The following is a 24,343-nucleotide window of genomic DNA, read 5'->3' on the forward strand; positions in this document are numbered from 1 at the left end:
GACCTTGTTCCTTTAAGGGTTAGAACAACACTTTTAGGGACTTAGGATTCCTTGGTTTATGGACATTTCATGCTTGGAGTTTTAGGGCACAAAAATGTCTATAACACTAATGTTTTTCTTGGTATTGGTATTTGATTGAAGGTTTAATAAGAAGTACAATTGGTATTTGATTGAATGTTTAATATTTTTACTCCAAGTCCTATTAAGATAATAAAATAAATTATTGTTTCAATTATAAATAGTGCAAAAACCACTCAAGTTAAGTGTATCGTTTCAATTTTTTTTTTTTAGTAATTTGTGTAACATGAAAAAAATGGTTTGACTATATTATTTTCCATTGTCTTGCAGCCAAAATAACTGGAAAAAAACAAAAAAAAAACAAAAAACAAAACAAAACAAAACAAAACAAAAACAAAAAACAAAAACAAAAAACAAAAAAAACAAAAACAAAAAACAAAAAAACTAGTTATTTTTGAACTAAAGGACATTTTTTATCATAGCTTCGATGATTGAAGGTTTAATATGTTTAATCCAAGTCCTATTAAGATAATAAAATAAATTATTGTTTCATTTATAAATAGTGCAAAAACCACTCAAGGTAAGTGTATCGTTTCAATTTTTTTTTTAGTAATTTGTGTAACATGAATAAAATGCTTTGACTATATTATTTTCCATTGTGTTGTAGCCAAAATAACTGAAAAATAAAATAAAAAATAAAAAGAAAAGAAAATGAAAAAAAAAACTAGTTATTTTTGAACTAAAGGACATTTTTTATCATAGCATCGATGATGAAGCAACAAACAAAGGGCATATTGAGAAAATAAGAGCTGATGCTGATTACACAATAGAGGAAAAATTATTTTGGATTCATCCACATGCAAAATCACTTTTTGAAATGTGTTTCAAAAATGAATCTCTTGACATTGCAATTTGGATGACAGCTTTCAAACAAAGCACAACAATATTTCTAAAAAAGTTGGTTTCAGAAACATTAAAAGATAAACTTGTGTTTAAGTGGACTGCTTCAGACTGTAAGCCACAAAAGGGACATAAGGTCATTGACAATCCAACAAAAGTTATACACACTAAATCATTGAAAAAAGTGTGGGAAATGCATACCCAATATGATGCAACCAATATTATTATAGTTGTTTGTTTAATTGAGAGAGTGAAAGAGAATCCAAAAGAAAATGTGATTCTTTCCCCTCCATTCATTGGAGCAAATCAAGGGGATAATTGGTTGATCAATGAGCTATGGAGAATATTGCATAAACTCAACAAGGCTACGGATGTGCGAGCTATTTTGAAGGATGTTCAATTACATTTAGAAGTACCTTAAGATTACAAATGTTTATATCATGCTATTATATGTATGACATTATGAATTATTACTTTTATTTCACAACACTAATAAAAGAATTGTTGATTTGGTTTGTCATTACTAAAAATAAAATATTTTGATTTTGATTTTTTATTTTTGGTGAGATGAATAGTCATTTAATGTTTTCATATCAAAATTTCCCATGCTATATATATATTTTTTACAATGGATTACATTGTATGTAAAATTAATAGATAACTGGTCTATTTGTTTTAATTAGATCATTACAATTATTTGCTTTAAATGTGGTTTAAGTTATCGTTATACCTCTTAGAAATTAGTAATGTGAAGGATGACCCATTGCATTCTTATAACCCTTTTTATTTCATATAAGTTGAAAAATTATATTAAGTTGTATGTAGCACCAACAATAAACATACAATTTGTACTAAAAGAAGCACAAAAAAAAACTAAGGTAGAAACTCTATAAATTAACATATAATTAATTAGGTTTGAAATTTAAAAATTGTATTATATTGTATGTGAAAATTAATATATAATTAGTTTGTTTACTTGTACTAGACCATTGTAATTATATTTTTCAATTGCAATTAAATAAATCGTTACAAGTCGTAAAATCAATGATTTAAATGGTGGGTCAATGCATTCTTATAAGACTTTTATTCCATACAAATTAAATAAAGGTATTAGGCTCTATGTATAAAGTAAACATATTATTTGTTTGTTCATTTTAATGGGGCAATTGTATTTGTATTTTGTGATACTTTGAACTCATTGTAAAATTACGTTTGCATACAAATGGAAATAGTTCATCATAAATATTAACATCATTTTTGAAATGATAGGTTTTTATGTCCTTAAGCAATGAAGTGTTGAAGTGGATGTTACACAAAAATATCGTCACCATGATTATTTGCAGTCATTATGGGTCTATAATCACTTATACTGTCCTCCTAAGCAAGTCTAATACCTCAGCTCTTCAAATCAAGCTTTGGAAATGGGAGAAAGACATTAAAAATCAATGTAACTCTGGTTCCGCACTTTCTCTCATGGTCACCTGCGGTCCCGCACCTTCTGTGTACAAAAGTTGCGTACCTACCCGCTCTGTCCCTAACGGTGTAGGTGCGGACCCCTGTGAAAGTCAAAAGGCGCAAGTTTTATCTTAAAAATCTCACTTTGGGTTAATTCTAGAGTTTTCTAGAAGGAACTTTGACGTGGATTGTTCGCTCTGAGGTGGTTCATGCATCCCAAAAGAGAAGGAGCTAATCACTTGATTAAAGGAGCTATCCCTTTGAAGGAGGGCTTTATCCCTTTGAAGGAGGACCTAGTAACTTCCCTCCATTGCACTATAAATACAGGCATTGGGGTGAGGACTAGGGAGGTTAGAAGCTGAACATTTTGAGGGTAAATGCTGGTGAAATTAAGACTTCCTAGTTGAGCTTAAGAGGAGAGATCACATACCTTTTTGGCTTCATTGGGGAGTGAGTGAAACTTGTCAAAGTAGAGGAGATTTCTTGTTGGACCTTGGGAGGAACTTGTACAGCGTCAAGACAAAGGTTGTAAGGTTCTTCTTCCTTTGAATGAATACAATCAAACTCATTTTTCTCAACAAGTATCTTATGTTATTTGTTTCATGGACTCCTTGAATTTCATGTTAAATATGTTTTATGCAATTGGTTTTTCAGGTGCTATTTAATTTGTTTGCCTTGTTTGTATTTGCAGATTCGCGAAAAGGAGCTCATTGGAATCAAAGGAGCGAGGGCATCGACAAGCTTGCGTTGGACCAAAGGTAGGCCCTAAAAACACTTGTTTGCTATTGTTTATTAAAGCATATTTAGGGAAAGATAGTGTCTGGTTGGTTTGCTTGTCGTTAGGTCTTCTTTAGATTCTAGGAAGGTCTATCTTGTCCACAAGATCGACTCATTCCGTGCGACAAAATGGAGACCATAATGGGGATATCCAAGTGAAGGCTGATGATTCCATGCGGCAGCATCCACATCCTCATGATCTCGTTCGTGCCAATCTAGCATGATGTACTCTCTGCATCGAGTATAAAGATTAATTAAATTGCTAGAAAACATTTTAATTGGTCCATTTTTGAGAATTTTTGGGTTCAAAACCCTTGCGGCGGGGTACGCACCCTCCGAGTTAGACACAGTGCGTGGGTCCGCACTTTGTCTACACGGAATGTGTGGACCCCGAGCTTTTTCCCAATGGAGAAAAAGTTGGGGTCCGTGGGTCCGCAATGGTAAACCTACGGACCCCCGCACGCGGGTTTTGCGCCTAAAAACCCTCCCAAAAAATGAAATAAAGGACTAAAACAAAAAACTAAATGGTTGGAAATGAAGAGTAGGATGATGTGGATTACTTGGAGAAGACGACGCTCAATTCTGACAGTTGGATTTTCCACAATCTTCACGGGAAGTTTTCTAAGCAAAAGCACTATTTTCTCACCCAAACTCAAACGGTAAAAATGAATCGACAAAGGCCCTTTTTATAAGCTTTTTGAGTAAATAAATCGCAAATTTGTTTATGTTTCACTTTGAAAAGGTATTTTGCGACGCTTTTATCTATTTCAAACAGGTATGAGTAATGTTTGTGTTTTTGTGCAGAATAAAGGATTATTCAGGCGAAATCTATCATTTTCGACAGAAAAACATGTAGAGTCATCTTTAAGCTCTTTTCTGACTCCTAAAACATGAAAAGATTGCCGAGTGTTTTTTTTAAACTCGTTAAAACGGAATTAAAAGACGGTCCACTTACAGCTCTTTTTTTCGACGGTAAAAACGTAAAAAGATTGCCGGATTTTTGTCGTTTCGAATTCGATATTGGTTATAAAACGACGTGTCATTGATCTCTTTTTTACTTTTACGGGTCAAGGGCACTAATAACGAAAAGTACTCCTTGGTCGTAAAAGATCAAGCGGTTCTCTCAAGTATTATTTTATACTTTTTCGGGCTTGGGAGACACAAATTTACGGAAAAGGTCAACCCTAGAGTCTTCTTAAGTTTTTTCAGACTCTCTAAAATTGAAAAACGCTGAGTTTCTCCTATACTGGACACATTAAAATTTCACAGTAAAGGACCTGTTCAATTACAAACAGGAACGAACCACTCCTTCTTAGGGTTCGAATTTAAACTAAGTTGGACTCATCCAAAGGATGAGCTTATAATCAAGCAAATGTTATCCTCCTCAAGCTTGTCAAAAATAAAGAGGTACTTGCCAGAAATGGTGGGGGAAAAGAGAGAGAAATGAATCTGTTTGTCATACTTTGTAACCACTCTTGAACACGACACTTTTATTCACCTGGGTTGGGAAATCCTTTGCCTAACAGTTGATCAAACCACATTGAAAGTCTTCAGCCGGTTTCTAGGTATTAACTTTGGGTCAATTGTCACCAAGCCATCTGTCGTGTCGTTATGTGTTCAAGAGGTCACTGCCAATAAGCCATTCATCTGCAAAATATCTGTCATCCATCTTGACCATCCCTGAGTCAGTCCTTGCAACTAAATTTCTTCAACTTAATCTATGATTTCGTGTTGTGGGCTTGCCTACGACGGATCGCTTTCTATCGACATCAGCTCATTATCTAGAAAGATGAACTAGTAATCGTCAATACCTTGAGATCAGCATGCCTCAATGGCGGGTTTCTCGCCTTTGATGACAATTTACATCATTGACTTTCGATCGAAGGATTCCGTGATATGTTCGACATCAACACATTTATTCACATCTCATGGATTGTACTGGGTACTTTGAGAGCCATTGACATCACTGGTGGTTTCTCTCACACTTCTTAATAGTTTACATCATTGACTGGTAATGAAGTGGCTTCTACCATGTTCGACATCAACACGTTTATTTGCATGGATAGAATCGTACTATTTCGGGAAGTAGAAATGAAGACCCTGAATCTAGTTTCCATCATCCAGGTTGCGAGGAATTTTGTATTCATTATGTTGTGGACTATTCATAAACAGATGGCTGCACCCATACTGTGTTCACATGAGTCTGTACTTGTGATGTTTTACAAGATCATTCCTACATCAGAGCAGTAGATAGTTTTCTAGTTAGTTTTGGTCTGAGTATGGGAATGCCTACCTCAGAGATGATATGATCTCATATATATATCTTGGATTGAATGTTTTTACAGGTTCCGACCGGGCTCTCCACAAGATGATCCTCGAAATGATAAAGTACTTCACTCTTCCTATATGATAAATAAAATCCTCATCTACTACAGACTTCGCACTTTAGGGGGCAATCTGTTACACAAAAATATCGTCACCATGATTATTTGCAGTTAGTATGGGTCTATCATCACTTATATTGTCCTCCTAAGCAAGTCTAAGACCTCAGCTCTTCAAATCAAGCTTTGGAAATGGGAGGAAGACATTAAAAATCAATGTAACTCTGGTTCCGCACTTTCTCTCATGGTCACCTGCGGTCCCGCACCTTCTGTGTACAAAAGCTGCGTACCTACCCGCTTTGTCCCTAACGGTGTAGGTGCGGACCCCTGTGAAATTCAAAAGGCGCAAGTTTTATCTTAAAAAACTCACTTTCGGTTAATTCTAGAGTTTTCTAGAAGGAACTTTAACGAGGATTGTTCGCTCTGAGGTGGTTCATGCATCGCAAAAGAGAAGGAGCTAATCCCTTGACTAAAGGAGCTATCCCTTTGAAGGAGGGCTTTATCCCTTTGAAGGAGGACCTAGTAACCTCCCTCCATTGCACTATAAATACAGGCATTGGGGTGAGGACTAGGGAGGTTAGAAGTTAAACATTTTGAGGGTAAATGCTGGTGAAATTAAGACTTCCTAGTTGAGCTTAAGAGGAGAGATCACATACCTTTTTGGCTTCATTGGGGAGTGAGTGAAACTTGTCAAAGTAGAGGAGACTTCTTGTTGGACCCTAGGAGGAACTCGTACAGCGTCAAGGCAAAGGTTGTAAGGTTCTTCTTCTTTTGAATGAATACAATCAAACTCATTTTTCTCAACAAGTATTTTATGTTATTTGTTTCATGGACTCCTTGACTTTCATGTTAAATATGTTTTATGCAATTGGTTTTTCAGGTGCTATTTAATTTGTTTGCCTTGTTTGTGTTTGCAGATTCGCGAAAAGGAGCTCATTGCAATAAAAGGAGCGAGGGCATCCACAAGCTTGCGTTGGACCAAAGGTAGGCCCTAAAAACACTTGTTTGCTATTGTTTATTAAAGCATATTTAGGGAAAGATAGTGTCTGGTTGGTTTGCTTGTCGTTAGGTCATCTTTAGATTCTAGGAAGGTCTATCTTGTCCGCAAGATCGACTCGTTCTGTGCGACAGTGGAGATATATTAATATCATACATGTGGTTGCAGTGCAGATGTAGATGGGAATTACTACAAGTCAAAAGATGTTGTTAATATTTGAAATGGAAGAGTATTCTTCCAATCATACACCAAAGATGAACACAATTTTTATATTCAAAGAGAACCAGATTGGCAGTTTGGTGATAGGTCCTATTTTTTAAGGCCTTTTCAGTCAGAAGTATTAAAATATTGCTTAAGAAATTACGATGTCACAATATGGACATTAAATGTCACTGACAAGTACATCCAAAAAGTACTTGAAAAATAAAATATTGATATAGCGGACTTTAAATTTGCATGGGACATGTCTCATTGTCATTTGCAAACAAAATTGGAAGTAGGGAGAGCAAGACAATTTTATGAGAAAAAGTTGATTGATGTGTGGTCCCAATATGGAGATAATTATGAAGAATCAAATGTATTGCTAATAGATACAGAAAAGCATACTTCTCAATTCATCAGATATCGATCAAACCACATCTTGATAAAATCATATACAGGAAAAGAGTAAGATATGTGGCTTATGCAAGTTTTATTCCCCTTTCTTAAGACACTTCATCGTATCAAACAAAAACATGAGTACATTCGAATGTTCAATAGAACATGTACTTCATTGTAGTTCATGGAGATAATTTCTTTTATAAATTTTTTGAAAAGTACATTCCAATTTTTCAATACATTTTGGACATAGTTTTTGTTGAATCAATTTGTATGATTTTATAATTTTTGAAATATATGGGAATTGCCAATTATATTAATATGTATATTTCTTATTATTTATAAATGTTTTTGCAATGACTTTGTTGTATCAATTTTTTTTCTAAGATGTGTGTGCGTGCACGCGTGTGTTCTTAAATGAATTGTTTGCCATTCAAATTATCTTACATGAACCATCGAGGCATGTTATTTTTAATGACTTATGTTTACTTATATGTGTCAATAATCATATATAAATGTGAAATATAAGTTTTGAAATAGAACTCCTTGCAAACAAAGGTGTTATTCTCACTAAAGAAATTATAATAATTTACTTGATAAATGTTATGTGCATTATTCGCTATTAAGGCTAATGATAAATGTGTCATAGGTAAATGATTTGATCTTTTTGAAGCATAAGATATGTGATTTCTCAATCGATAGTTTTCATAAATTTATATGCTAAAATCAATTAATGGTTGTAACTGCAATCAAATCATATTGAAAATCAACAAGGCACAAAGTCAGTGATTAATTGTTTGCATATAAAATGCACTAATATGAATGCATAAATGTGATATGTAATTTTTTAGATAAAAATATATTGTAAATAATTTTGCATTTCTTAAAAAAACATATATATGATGATAATGATTGATAAGTGGATTATCAAGGTTTGATTACATACTATCATGGATGAATTATGTCATTGAACTTTTTGAATCATAAGGCATCTAATTTCATTATTTAAAGTCATTTTTTTGTAAATTTATATTTTAAATAAACTGAAATCATATCACTTGAACTATAATTATATTATTGACTTGAACTTAGTTATGTCGATTAATATGAGTAAATAAATGTGATTTCGAAAAATAAGTCTTTTAATTTCTTGATAATAAGTATTAAGTGGACTATTTAGGCTAACGGGTGATGGCTCATAAGTGAATACTACTCGTTAAATTGTAGGGCATTCAATTTTTAACCCATATTTTTTTTTCATATATTCTTGAATCAACTATTTGTATATGCAATCATCTCATCTCATTTAATTTAATAAGGAATCCATTTATTGACTTTTATTTGTCTATCACATAATCTATTAAGACTATATTAATCTCATATTGTATTGTTTTGAAACAAAACTCTATGAAAAACAAAATTCTCTTCTTAATAAAACATGGGATAATTAATTAACAATGTGTTAAGTGGACCATCTAGACTCATTAAAGAGATGGGTAAAAAATGGTTGTATTTAAACTTTTTGCACCATATGACATTGATTTTCCAATCCATATTAGCATTTTGTCATTTTCAATTCCTAAATAGTTTATTTGTGGTTTAAATAATTTCATAGAATCCAATATGACTTGAAGAATTCTATTTGGCTATATGCATTGATAGAAGTTCATAAATGTGATGCAATTTTTAAATGTAACTTAATGTAAGTAAATATATATATTTTACAAAACAAATTATAATTAATTGATAATGAGTTTTAAGTGGTCTATATAAATCCATTTATCGACTTTTATTTTCATATCATGAAGTTTAATCTAAGTGTGTAAATGTGGCACTTTTTTTTTAAAATAAAACTCCATGTAATATGAAATGTTTTTCCTAGTTAATTTTTGTTAGTTTTTGGTTGTTGTGCGCACTCGCTCGGCCCTGCAACCTGTGAGATCCGCACCCCACGGAACTTGAAGACTGTGTGCGTGCCCACTCCTGCATACACTAATCCATATGGGCGGGTCCGCCGAGGGCTCTAGCGTCTAGCTGCGGTCGGCTAGGGTTTGTCTGCCAAAGGCTCGAGCTTCTAGCTGCAGTCGGCTTGGGTTTGCCCTACTGGCTCACCATGGAGGAGCCAGCTCCCCCCCCCCCCTCGGGGTCTTCCTCCCCTTCTCCGCCTTCTACCGCTGAGGCCTTCAGATCATTGCTGGCCTCTCTGCCCAAGAAGAAAGCTGTGGAAGCTGCCGAGTTCGTGAAAAGGCTAGAAGACATCCCCGAGATCGCTCTTCCTCCTGAATGTCTGATTCAAGTAGATTTATCTCTAGAAAATCGTGCTCTGGTCGATCAGTTTACAGGTCTCTCGCCCTCCCCAAAATCAACAGAGAACTGGGTTGCTAGAAACTGGGCTCCACTAATTACGAACAAGGTAACATCTTACTTCCTAGGAAGAGGATACTTCCTATTTGAATTCTCAGAAAAAGAGGACAAGGATGTCATTTTCAGAAATGGCCCCTACTTCATGGGTCCTCAAGGGTTGTATTTGAATAAATGGATGCCAGACTACGATCCGGCGGTGGATGCACCTTCTGCGGTCCCGGTATGGGTAAGGCTCCCCAATCTTCCGGTTCACTGTTGGAACTGGGACTCTCTGAAACACATCGGAAACACTCTTGGGAAATTCGTAGACAAGGCCAATAGCAAGGATCAGTACAACTGCGCCAGAATTTGTGTAGAGGTAGATCTTATTATGAAACCAGCTCAAGAAAAGATAGAAAAGCTAAATCCACGCCTTAAAATTCAGCCTCTTCGAGGGGGCAACCTCCTTTACATTACATAAATGAACAATTCTTGGATGATACAAATGAAAAGACCTCCTTTCTATATATAGGAGTCTAAGTGGTCATAACATAATCAGAGCCGACATAACAATAATAATGTAAGGGCACAATAATAACAATAGTCGACTTCTATGGGGCACAATAGTAACAATATGGGCACTACATGGGTACATCAATATAATAAGTGTGTTGTACTAATAACAATAAGGGGTTACACTAGTAGTATAGGGGCCTAACATGCCCCTCTCCTTCAAAAAGCATTGTCCTCAACGCTTGAGTAGTTCTTGATTCTTCTGTATAAAATTCTTGTCCTCCCATATGGAATCTTCAACGGGTAAGTTCTTCCACTTGATGAGATACTCTGAAATTGAACGATTTCGTAGCTGTCGGGTTCTTGTTTCTGTGACTGCTCCAGGTTCCAATATGATTTTTCCTTCCTCTTCAATTTCTAGCAATATTGTTTGAATTGGGATCTTTTGCATCTTTTGAATAAGTGTCCATACCTCTTCGTCCTTCTTCCATTCATCCCTTGCTTCGTTTATCCAATCTGGTTAGATAATAGAAATAGCACAAAACAATGCTTCCAAATCCTCATCCTTGAAGAGTCTTCCCATTCGGTAAGGTCGCCATTTTTTAAGTGCATGTAGTATTGCCAACATTTTATTCTCATGAATAGCTTGCTTGAGATGTAGCAGTAAAAATACCCAATCACCTACATCAAAACATTTTTCACTACGATGTTGATCTACCTGTTGTTTCGTTTGATTTTGCACCGAAGTGGCATTATCCTTTAAAATTTGGAGAACTTGTTGTTGATGCTCGATGTGATCTTTCACTACTTGAACCTTTTTCTTCTTGATATGTCCTTCTATCTCTAGAGTTTGAGGAGTGGTAATTTCTTCCAATCCTTTACAAGATATGGTCAGATTCATTTCTTGATGCTCGATGTGATCTTTCACTTCTTGAACATTTTTCTTCTTGATATGTCCTTCTATCTTGATAGTTTGAGGAGTGGTAATTTCAACCAATGAATTACAAGAAATGGTTGGATTCATTTCTTCTTTCTCGATGTGATATTTCACTTCTTGCACCTTTTTCTTCTTGATATGCCCTTCTATCTTGAGAGTTTGAGGAGTGGTAATTCTTGCCAATGCTTTACAAGATATGGTCTGATTCATTTCTTCTTTCTCTGGGGTGGGGTCCTGGCTTATATCTTATTCTTTAGATGTTTCTTGATCATTTTCTTCCTCCTCATCATATTCTATGTAAAATAATTTCTTCTCAGCACACTTATGACCTTTAATGCATTTGTTATCACAGTTGTAACAAAGTCCTTTTTCTCTTTTTTCTTCTAATTGTTGTGGTGTAACACTTGTAGGTTGTGGAAGGCTAGGAGAAACAACACTTCCATCTTTATAGTTGTGAGGGGTATGCTTCCTGGTTTCCATAATTTTGCTTTCCACTATGTCACAAAGCCCTTTTACTCTTTCCAATTGTTGTGGTGTTGCTCTAAAGAAGGTGTTGCTCTTTGTATCCTCATAATGTGCTATCATTTCCTCCGTGAAAATTGACCACGTAACAAGTTGTTTACGAGAACAAAGCCCTTCATACCATAAACATTGATCCAGTTCTAAATATGAAGATGCAATACATACCTTTTGTAACAGTGGTACACCATGTAGATCAAAATATTGCTCCATCTGAAGTATCCAATTTACCGGATCCTTGCCATCAAACTTTCTCATCTTGCTTTTTCTTGATTTTAGGAGCTTGATCTTGAAACGATTGTAACTGTGTACTTTCAAATCCTTAAGTTGTGAAGTTGTGACCTGTAGTAGCCCTCTGTTTCCTCTTTCCAATGCCACCAGTCTGATCCAAATTGGATTCTCCAAGAAAGAGTTATGCACAATCTCCCAAGATGACTTGATTATAGACCTTTCCAGAAGAGCGAACTTGTATGAAGTGCCACGTGTCACTGTTTTGACCTTTGGCTCTAAAAAATATCTACAAGAAACTACAATCCGTCCTCTTTCTATAACTTCTTACGAAATTTCAATCCAATGCTTAGAGAGAAATTTATGACGATTTTTCCCAGGTCACATGTTTGGAATGTAATTCAGGAGTCTGCAAAAAAACCAAATTCCTCAGATCATATCTCCGCAAAAATAGCTCAAAAAGCTCTGAAATTCTGACCTGAGATTCAGCGCGATGTCTTATCAAATGGGTTTTTTTTTTAGCTTCTGAAACATCATAGAAAAAAAGTTATAGTGAAAATTCCATGATAACCTGTTTGGAGCAGCGAAACCGTAGAATCCAAAGCTCTGATACCAAATGTTATGAAACCAGCTCAAGAAAAGATAGAAAAGATAAATCCACGCCTTAAAATTCATCCTCTTTGAGGGGGCAACCTCCTTTACATTACATAAATGAACAATTTTTGGATGATACAAATGAAAAGACCTCCTTTCTATATATAGGAGTCTAAGGAGTCATAACATAATCAGAGTCGACGTAACAATAATAATGTAAGGGCACAATAATAACAATAGTGGGCTTCTATGGGGCACAATAGTAACAATATGGGCACTACATGGGTACATCAATATAATAAGTGGGTTGTACTAATAACAATAAGTGGTTACACTAGTAGTATAGGGGCTAACAGATCTGGAGGTCAGATTACTAGAAGCCATCAAAATAAGGGTGGGCCCTTGGATCCATGTTCAGAAGTTGGACTATGAATAGCTGTCGTTCAAATGCCGGAAGTGTCAAGTCTATGAGCACTTCGCCAGAGACTGCCCGTCCAAAGGGGCAGAGGAAAAAGGGAAGGAATATGGATGGAACTAGGCAAAAAGACCCAAAACTTCTTTTAGGAAGACTACAAATGTTAATGCCAGAGCCCCCCAAACGGGCCCTGCTCAGCATCCACCTATGGAAAGCCAAGGGAACAAATTTGAGATCCTTGGATCTGAAATCATGAATATGCAGGAGATAGAAATTCCGAAAGAATTCTCTCCACTTAAATCTAAAAGTGTTCCAGAGGGATCCAAAGGGAAGATGTCGGAAGAGGAGGAGGAAACCCAAGAATCCGAGGAATCGGAGGAGGAAGCGGAAATAGGGGATTCGCAGTCTACCCCCAGAAGATCTATAAGAGGTTAAATGTTAACAAAGGAAAAAAGAGACCAAGAAACATACAAAGACAAGCTTCAAGGCAACCAGCCAATGCTAGAGAAACTTCTAGCAAAAACCCCAAAGACGAGGAGGATCCAAACCCAGAGCTCCAAAGGAGCTCATCATAGCAAAAGTAAATGATGAAGATAGTCTCCTGGAATTGTAAGGGAATGGGCTCCAAAGCCAAGGAAGAATCAATGAATAGCTTAATAAGACTGGAAGCCCCGGACATTCTTCTCATCCAGGAGAGCAAATTGGAGGATTTAGCCTTCCTCCAAGTAAGCAGAAAGTTTTGGAAAAAAGATGGAGCGCATGCAACCTCTGCCCGTGGAGCATCGGGAGGACTTGGGTTGCTCTAGAATCCAAATAAGTTCTCTCTAATCTCCGAGTCCCTGAACACTCATTGGATTTTGTTAAAATTGTAGCACTTAAAATCTAAGGAAATCATTAGTCTGGTCAATGTATATTCTCCTAACAATGCAGGTGAAAAGAAAATATGTTAGGACTCCATCAAAAACTTGGTAGATCTGGAAGATCTAGAAAACATTATCATAGCCTGAGACCTCAATCTCACCCTCCTCTCGTCAGAAAAAAGAGGAGGCAGTATTGTCAGAGATTCGGCAAGAGAATCAGTGGAAGATCTCATGCAGGATTGGGATCTGATAGACATTAAGCTGACTACTGGCAAGTACACGTGGTCAAACAAGAGGGTTGGCCCGAGACACATAGCTGCAAGACTAGACAGATTTTTGGCACAAAGTTCCTTCCTGCTTCTAGGATTAGAAGCTAGATTGCACATCCTTCATAGTAGCATATCAGATCACAAGCCTATTAGCTTGGAACTACTGACCCCCAAGGATCTGGGGCCTATTCCATTCAGGTTCAGCTCTCTTTGGATCAAAGAGGCAGACTTTATGGACAAGGTCAGAGACTTTTGGAAAGACCCAGTCAAGGGTTTTGCCTTCTTTGTGTGGGAGGAAAAATTCAGAAGAGTTAAAGTCATGCTAAAAATTTGGGCCAAGAACCTGCCCAAGCCACCTGTGGAAAGGAAAAAATCCCAAATAGAACTAGAAAAACAGCATCTCCATCTTGAAACGGTTGAAATCACTAAAGAGGAATTGGAAAAGGAGACCAAGCTTCAGCAAAAATTCCATAAGGCAGGCCTGGCAGAAGAGGAGTACTAGAGGATCAAGTCTAGAAGTCTTTGGCTCAAATCTAGTGACAGAAACTCCTCTTTCTTTCATAAACAAGCACAAGCTATGAAAGGACAGAACTCCATCACCGAAATAAAAGAAGAAAACAATGTTCTTAAGGACTTTGTAAGCATAAAAAAGGCAGCTTCAGATCATTTTGAGATGCTATACAAGGAAGAAATAGGAGCTGAACAAAATGCTAGCCTGCTAGACGTTGTCCCTAACCTCATCACCCCCATGATGAATCAGGTCCTAGAAAGCAAAATCACACACAAGGAAACCGAGGAGGCCCTCTTCGCCATGGATCCTGATAAAGCCCCATGACCGAATGGTTTCACACTGAGATTTTTACAAACCTGTTGGCAGATAATTGAGAAGGAATTCCTCAAAACGATTCAGAAATCCCAGGACTGACAAAAGATTGGGGACTACACAAATTTGGCATTTCTAGACCTCATCCCCAAGGAAAAAGGTGCAAACTCTTTCAATAGATTTCGTCCAATTTCACTATGTAATGTTGGGTATAAAGTGATCACCAAAGTGATAGCAAAAAAGTTGAAAATATTTCTCCCTAAAATCATTCCAGACAATCAAGGGGGATTCATACAGGGCAGGCAGCTGGTGGACAACTTCATGCTGGTGCAAGAGGCAATCCATTCCAGCCAACACCAAAAGGAAAAAGGTATGGTTATTAAATTAGATCTAGATAATGCCTTTGATCGTGTTAGACATAGCTTTTTGTTTGATGTAATTTATAAATTGGGATTTGGGCAAAGCCTCATAAAGTGGATAAAAGCTTGCATATCGGAGCCTTGGATTGCCCCCATAGTGAATGGAAGGGCTGTTGAATTCTTCAAAGCCTCTAGAGGGCTGAGGTAGGGGTGTCCTCTCTCACCTCTCCTATTTGCCATTCAGGCTTCTGCTCTCAGTTTCTATCTAAATAAAAAGCAGTAAGAACAAAACATTGTTGGACTGTGCATTACAAGAGGGGTGAAATGCATCAATCATGCCCTCTTTACCGATGATAGTTTACTGTTGGGAGCTGCTTCACTGCATTCAGCTATTAAATTCAAAGCAGTTCTAGACGACTTCTGTAAGATCTCAGGCAGCGTGTTAAACAAGGGTAAATGTCAAATATATTGTTGGAACATCCCTGCTTCTACTGCAAACTCCATAGCTAGATGCCTTGGATTTGCAGCCTCCTCTACTTGGTCCTCATTCAAATATCTTGGTCTGCCAATCTTCAACAAGAGGGCATCAAGCAAAGACTGGTCTCCTCAGCTAGACAAATTCAAAGCAAAGATGCAAGCCTGGGGATCCTCTTGGCTCAACATCGTCGGCAAAGTAGTGCTCATCAAGGCAGTTCTCAGTAGTCTTCCGATTTTCAAATTCTCTGTCCTCCTGGCACCTGTGGGAATCATCAAAAAGATGGAGGAATTAATCAGGCAATTCTTTTGGAAAGGAGGCAAACAAAATGATAAGAGATTTTCCCTAATCAATTGGGAAATAGTCACTAAACCAATTTTTGAAGGGGGATTGAATTTCAAAGATCTCAGAGCTCAAAATCTAGCTATGGGTGCCAAATTAATTTGGAAAATCATTGCTCCTAATCCAAATTGGGCACAGATTGCATTGTGGAGGAAATACTTCAGAGGAATGAGGCTCAGATGTTTGGATCAACCTAAAAACATACTCAGAACTCCCTTCAACATGTTCATTAACAGAATTGGTCCGATGATAAAAAATTACTCTCACTAGATTCCTCGAAATGGCAAACGAATTCAGTTATGGAGTGACAGAATCCTAGATCGTCCTCCATTGGAAGATTTCGGAGATTTTGCAGAGTTAAAGAATTGGCTAGCTGCAGCAAACATCTGCACACTGTGGGACATATCACTGTGGACAGAGGATACCTGGGTGGGTTGGAAACACCTCCATGTGCCCATCGCCTTGCAACCTGAACTAGCATCCCTCAGTTCTCTTTTACACGTGCTAGCCCCTATCCACACACGCAGGCTGGATGTGAGAGGCTGGGGGAAAGATTGGGCAGGCTATACAGTCTCGCAGGGATACTCTGAATGTCTTGAGCACCCCCACGTCCCTCCCAACCCTGCCCCTTGGGTAGGCATATGGAATTTCCCCTCAATTCCTAAAATAGATTACTTCTATTGGATTCTCTGTCACCAAAAAATCCTCACTGAGGACAGACTCCAAAAAAGAGGATTCAATGGGCCTTCCAAATGCATTTTTTGCAAGGCAAACTCAGAAACTGCCCTCCATCTCATGATTTAATGCAAATTTACTATCTCTATTTGGCAGGAGCTGTTGGATCCTTGGAATTATGATTTCATTTTCCCTACTTTTGTTTAGGATTTGTTCATGGGCTGGATGGCCAGATATCTAGGTGCACAACCAAAAAACAAAATGATCAGGATAGCATGGTGTGCATTTCAAAAATTCATCGGTTGGCAGGTTTGGTTGGAAAGGAACAGGAGGATATTCCAGAGCAAGGATCAGGAACATAGAATAGTAGCCAACTCAGTGAAATGCCAGCTAACCGAGTGGCTGGAAGACAAAGGAGATGACTGAAATCTTAGCCAGCAAGACAGAGACCTGGGAGATGTCCTTAAGTTTAATTTTCACAAGTCAAGAAGCTCTCCTCCATCTCTCGAAGATTGGAAAATTAGGAAAAAGGAAGAAAATTTTCAGGAATGGCTATCCAACCAACCATTTCCCTCCCTATTCTTTGATGGGGCAGCAAAAGGGAATCCAGGGAAGGCAGGTGCTGGAGGACACATTAATATTCCAGACAACACAGCTCCACACAATTTCGCTTGGGGATTAGTCCATTCATATAGCATACAAGCTTAGGCATTGGCCCTCCTTCAAGGTGTATCCTTCCTCAAAGAGCTGGGAATCTGGGAAGCAAACGTCTTTGGAGACTCCCAAGTAATCATAAGAGCAGTGGCAACCAACTCCAACCCAATAGATCTGCAGCTAGCAAGGTTAATTACAAGGATCAAAAGCATGTCAAAGTCCCTACACCTGAATTATTTTCATGTAGTGAGATCAAATAATAAAGCAGCAGACATTGAGCAAAAAAAGGCAGTACACTTAGAGGTTGGAACTATTCTCAAAAATAAGGAAATTTTGTGGGCACCTATCCCATAAAAAGCCATGTTTTACTACTTTCTTTTACATTAGTTCGTTTGTATCTTTCAGCTTGGACAATTAGCTACAAAAGTGTACTTTAAAAATTGTAAAAAGAGGAAGTTGACAAGAGCAGGAGCCATTTCCCACTTGGTAGAAAGGCATGCTGAAAACTACTCCTCCCTTTGTAACCGAATGTGTGGCCTTTAGCCAAGCAGTTAATGAAATCCTATAACCATTCTTGTAAAAAAAAAATATATGAAATGTTTTTCCTAACAACACATGGAATAATTAATTGGTAATGAATGTTAAGTAGATTGCTAAAGTTATTTCAAGATATGGGTCATAAATAAGTATACTTAAACTTTATGCAACATATGGCACTTGATTTTCCCACCTTTATTAACATTTGGTAAATTTCAATTCTTAAATAAATTATTTGTAATTGAAATAATCTCATAGAAACCAACAAAACAAGTATGTATTAAATTATATTTAGAATGTATGTATGTATAAATGGAATTTATTTTTGAAATAAAGATCTCAATGTAAGTAAAAAATATATTTTTTAGAAAATTACTAGTTTAAAATTAATTATTTATGAGTTTTAACTAGTTTATTCTATTTTGAATTGACAACCTTTTCTAACTATGCATTATTAAATTAATTATTCCTATATGTAATCATGTCATATAAGCCAATAAGTTAAGAAAACATTAATTGATTTTTATTTAACTATCATGTGGTTTAATATGAATGTATAAATGTGAGATTTCTATTTCTAGAATAAAAAACCATGTAAAGAAAATGAATTATCTAATAAAACATGGATTAATAAATTCACCATGAGCATTAAGTAGACTATTTAAGCTCATTCAAGAGATGGGCCATAAATGGGTGCCTTTAAACTTTTTACACCATATGACATGCTTTTCCCATCAATATTAACATTTTGTAAATTTGAATTCTTAAATAAACTATTTGTACTTAAAATAATCTCATAGAATCCAACAAGACTTAGAAGTTATTTATTTAATTTCATTTAGTTATATGTATTCATATAAGTTTATAAATGTAATTTATTTTTGAAATAAAGCTATTAATGCAAGTAAAGATTTATCTTATACAAAACTATTTAGGATTAATTAATAATCACCTTTAAGTGGTTTATTCAGGCTACATGAAAAATCAAGTGTCATAGATGAATGCCTTTTAATACATATTTAATCTTCAAAATCAATATCTTAATGATAATTTATTTGTATTTACATTAAGTATTTAATAATTAAAGAACACGGGGACTTATATAAATTTCAACTAAAATACATGAGTTATGTTTCACATTTATTTCTCCCCCATTAAAAATGCTTATCATTTTCTCTTCTTAGTGAAAGTAATGGTCAATCATGATTTTCCATACAATTGGTTGACACTAAATTTACATTGAGACTATTATTGGTTTTGACAATGTTTACAAGAAGAGATCAATATCCACACTACCATTAACTATGCTAATATTTGAAAACCCTTGCCTCCACTACTTACAAGAAGTCACCACTAAAGTTTCTTGTTTACTTCAATTTGTGACACTGTCCATCATAATGGAATGACTTGAATACCCATTTAAGAAATCTCATTTGATGTACTTGGATTTGAGTGGAGATAGATCAATGGTACCTAACCTTCTTGAAATACCTAGATCAACAATGTATAACTTTTATAGTGGATGCCTGCATGCTATGAAGATGAATGATGACCGCCTCATTAGTGCTTCATAAAGGCACAAAGGGACCGTAGGAAATTGAGCACAAGAACATTTTACTAAGGTTTTAGTAGACTAGTCTCAATGCAATGCAAGGGACACCTATCCTTGTCATTTACAATAAGATCCTCACATCACCATCATTCAATCAACAAATCCCCCGTAGGTTGGGGGAAAGGGGGTTAGAGGTGCCAGACATAAAATTTAAACATTGAGGAATCTACCACGTTATCCATAACTATAATATCTTTATTGGATGTTTGACATACTAATATGATTTAGCTTAAATCAATTTCTTCTAAGAGTTTGATTTCACACTCCTATTATGTATTGATACTATTGTACATAACAACCCCATGTTTGACCTATTCATGATCTCTAATTAGTTTGAAATTACTTGCAAATTATTTTAATTTTGAATCAATCTAATATGGCGATTTACAAAAGAATGAATGTTGTTGAAGGCCTTGTAATAAAATACTTCCAAATTTAATGAAATATTTGTTAAACACATCACTGTGCACAAGCTCTAATATCTGTTTCGCCCTCTTACTACCAGAGGTGAAACTCACTCGATTTTGCTTCCCATATACACAATTTTCACAGAAATCAAAATCTAAAGAGCTCTTACTCATACCTTCTACCATACCTTTACCATGAAGTATTTGAAGGCCCTTCTCTCCAATATGTCCAAGCCTTTGATGCCACAACATGGTCTTCTCTCCAGAGACCACTAGATTTTCTGCTCCACTTTCAGGAACCACATAACTGTTGAACCCATCAACAATAGTTCTACCTTGTAGCTTGTACAGAGTTCCAATTCAAACTCCCCACATCAATACCAGTGCTCCCCAAATCATCTTGTAGGTATCCTTGTTGAACATTGTTTCTACACCTGCATCATCCAACTTGCTTACAAAAATCTGATTTCTAGCCAATGCAAGAATATGTAGAACACCTGGAAGTGTTCTAACCCTTCCACCTTGCAAATTCAACTTTACTTTTCCACGACCAATGATTCTAGCCTTCCTATCATCCCCTAAGAATAAATCACCACCATCGTATTTCTCATACTCACAGAACCACTCTCTATGGGAAGTGAAGTGAAAGGATGCACCTGAGTCAATCAACCATGCCTCATGATCTACATGTGTGCTTGAAGAAGACAAGTACACATCCCCACCTTCATCTGAGGTAGTTTTCACCTCTGCAGAAGGAGCATCATTAGATCCTTTTCCTTTCTCAGGAGCTTTAGATTTATAGTCCCTTTTGTAGTGCCCTTCCTTTCCACATTTCTAGCACACCACCTTTACAGGTTTTCCTGGAGACTTAGATCTCCCTCTAGATTTAGATCTCCCACTCGATGACTTATTATTGTTTCTGTTCTGGGACTGTCCTCGTACGGACAAGGCATCACCATTCTGGCTCTCCATATTTTTCTGTTTCATCTTCTCCGTCAGCAAGGCTGAGACTATTTCATCAAACTGCAAGACAATTGCATTGCTACCTATTGCAATAACTAGACTATCCCACGAATCTGGTAGATAACACAACAAAATGATGCACTTCTCTTCATCTAAAATTTTAATATCAACAGATGCTAACTGACTTACAACAGTATTAAATGTGTTCAGATGCTCTGTCACTGAGTCTCCATCTTTCATCCTCAGGTTATACAACTTTTTCCGTAGGAACAGTTTATTCACCAGAGACTTAGATTGGTACAAAGTCCCTAATTTGTCCCACAAAGCCTTCACCGTAGCTTCCCCTGATACATTCAGCAATACTGAATCTGAGACACATAATCGTATTGTTCTCTTTCCCTTCCGATCCAACTTCTTCCATTCTTCATCGGACACTCCGTTGGTTTAGTACCCGGATCTACCACGATCCACTAATCTTTATCCACCAACAAATCCTCCATATTGAGTTTCCACAACTCAAAACTCTGACCATTAAATTTCATGATCTCTATCTTTCCACTGCTCGCCATCTTCGTTTACCACCAGAATCGATCTCATAGATCTCCAACTGAATAGGGTTTACCACAGGCCCGAGTGAAACCCCTTAGCAACAAAGGCATCCCCTTGAACCCAAAATGGCTCTAATACCAAATGTAGGTTTTAACCCCGTACAGAAATTACCTGCATATGAATTCTAAAACACATAAAATAAACAATGGGAGAGCATAACACATAAAACACATATACACAGATATTTTCCTCTGGATCCCAAACCGACTACCAGCTTGATTTTTCATTATGTTCCTTTCAATGTTATAATACATATTTATACATGTCGAAGCATTGAATACCATGGACTGAAAACTATCACGTCCAATACCATGGACTAGAAACCATCGTGTCCAAAAACATGTGCAAAAAACATGCACAAAACCATAGGTGGGTCTTCCCATCCTAACATAGGGTCCAAAACCAAAATTTTTTGCGCACTACCCTGGACCCCATAAAGTGGGGTTACGGGTATGCCTCAAACCCCTTGTGACCCCTCCTTACTACACAATCGGTGCAACAAAGGGGGGTTGCGCCCCCCTCTAACCCCCCAGTTAACTACGTGGGCTAGTCATGGAAAGAATATAGCACAACCCAATAATATATTCATCAAGAGAAGACTTAATGCATAATCTAATGCTATGAAGAGTGAGAAAGGGTAGCATGACAAAAGTAGCGATCAAGGTGCAGAACAATAGCAAGAATTTCACCATATGAAGTCTTCAAGTGGGAAGCACTGCATACAATCATTGTAAAAGTATCATTGTACAGAGTCATTGTAAGAGCATCATTTTAAAAGTTGTAAAGGTGTCTATCTACCAAGAGTTGAAGAGGCAGTGTTGGGAGGTCTAGGATCACCATTAGGTGGTTGTGTCATAGTTGGGTTTATGGTCTAGTGTGTCTTCTTCTTCTATATCATTATAAAGTGGACCATTTTCCCTAGTACGGGAGTCCATTATTCTTTCATTCTTCTATAGGGTGGTAGGGTGGTGCTAGGGTGAGTTGTAGCTCATTGGGTGTTAGGGAATCTATCCAATTAACTAGTGAAGAATCTTGGGCTTTGGAGCATCCATCGAGTTGGAGTTGGAGAAGAATGCTTTTCTAGGATTCTAGGAATTTGTTGCTTTCATTACAGTTGGGGCTGGAGATTAAAGAATTTATTAGAAAAGCGTTCGATGGTTTTTGACCCAAAGGGGGTTTTCCACCTAAAATATTTGTTCCTGATGGGTTCTTTTATTTACTGTTATTACTGCATAAACATTAATAATAATTGAATATTTACTAATGCTCTAAAAATATTTAAAAGTGCTAATTACTAAGGAATACTGATTCACCCCCCCCCCAGGTATTTTCCAACAGAAACTTGGTGAGCATAGGTGGTCACCAAGGATAAGTTCTAATGGGGCCATTAGTTAACTTAGCCCAATATGGTAGATTAAGAGAACATAAAAATGGATTTTGGAGTCGGCTAAATGTATCATAACCAAGAGAAACCCCTAACCAAATTTACGGTCCTCGCATATAAGGATTATGATGCATGGATTGTTGGTGAAGGTATGTGTTTGCCCCGATGTATGACTACCGTAGGCCACAGTAAGTGGAGAAAGGATTTTTTTCAACCCAGGGCATGTGCCCCCTGAGAGAAAATGGCCCCCAAGAGCATGACTACTCAAAAGGTTCTAAATAGGAGGATAATATGGACCATCCTATGCAGTAGGACCGACATAAGGAGAATAACTTGTGTGGGTGATGACACTAGAAACAAGGTTGCCTCCTGGTAAACTAGCCCCTCCAGAACAAGTATTGGTGGGTGTCTTCCCTCTAAAAAATGAACTATACTAGGCTTGTGACATGTCAGAAGTAATTTTTACCCCATGCTAACTAGGAACAATTGATGATCCACCCCACATGTTTCCAGAAGTAACTACACCTGACTAAGGAACAAGAATCATTGGTTGAGAAAAGCTAGGTGAAAAGATTTTTAACCCTATCATATAACTAGGAGAAACAACCATTGTCAACATAGAAGAGAGAGTGGGAATGGAAACATTTAGGACATTTTTGGGAGCTATAGAGGAAACTGGTGAGATTCTCCAAGAAGATGTGAGAGGTGTAGACAGAGGAGTAGGTACGGCCCCAGTAAGAGGCGATAATGATGACATGGTAGTTGATACTGCCAATGGAGAAGGTAAAGAAGTTTCAAAATATTCCATAAGATAGAAAACTGACAATAGTGAAAAGGTATAAACATGTGTGGAACCATTGGGGTTCATCCATAACAACACAGGTCCTAGTGGATCGGTCAAAGGTGGATTGGAATAAGTAGTAAAATCATCTGCCAATGTTTCAATAAAAATCATATCACTTCTAGAAGGACTAAATACAGAATCCAAAACTCTGTGTTGATCTAAGTATTGAGAACCAAAAAGAAATATCAGTGCAGAAGTGATAAGTCCACCTTGTTCAGGAGGAAAACCGTGAAGACAAGGTGACTGGCAGCGAATAAATTTAGCCAAGGAAAACTTTATAAATTAACACAATTATGTTAGTGCAAGCACCTTAAGGCAAAAACTACTGACTCGAAACAAACAAGACACACTATAAACATCCTAAAATATACTCACACATAAACCAAAATACAAAGAAGTTGGTGGTGGAACAGTTATACTAGTGACCTGCTTCCTAACCCTTTTAGTTGCGAACTAGGTCCAAGTGCCCTCACTAGCCATGGAACACTCCCTGAGAGTACTAAGAAATTATGACTATGAATATGATCCCAATCCTGCACTTTTGTATGAGCCCTAAGACATGGGCCATTATGGTCACCACTGATAATAACACGACTTGGGGAGACAATCATAGGAAAAATCCAGACGCAAGGGAAGGACACTTAACTTAGAGAGCTAACAACAAAACCCCTTTAAAATCTCTTACTACAACAAATGCTAATAACACCACTTATATGTGTACAAATTATGCTATATCATGCCACCCGAAACGAGACAAAATGGGTCATGTCACCCCACCTAGCCCAAGTCTTACCTCGTTCTTAAACCTATTGTTAGAAGGGCTTCCCAGGTTGCGCAACTACAAATGTATTTATCT

This window comes from Pinus tabuliformis, chromosome 3_1 (assembly GCF_031772625.1).
Source record: "Pinus tabuliformis cultivar Carrire ecotype Pingquan chromosome 3_1, CPIR1, whole genome shotgun sequence".
In the NCBI taxonomy this organism is placed as follows: Eukaryota; Viridiplantae; Streptophyta; class Pinopsida; order Pinales; family Pinaceae; genus Pinus; species Pinus tabuliformis.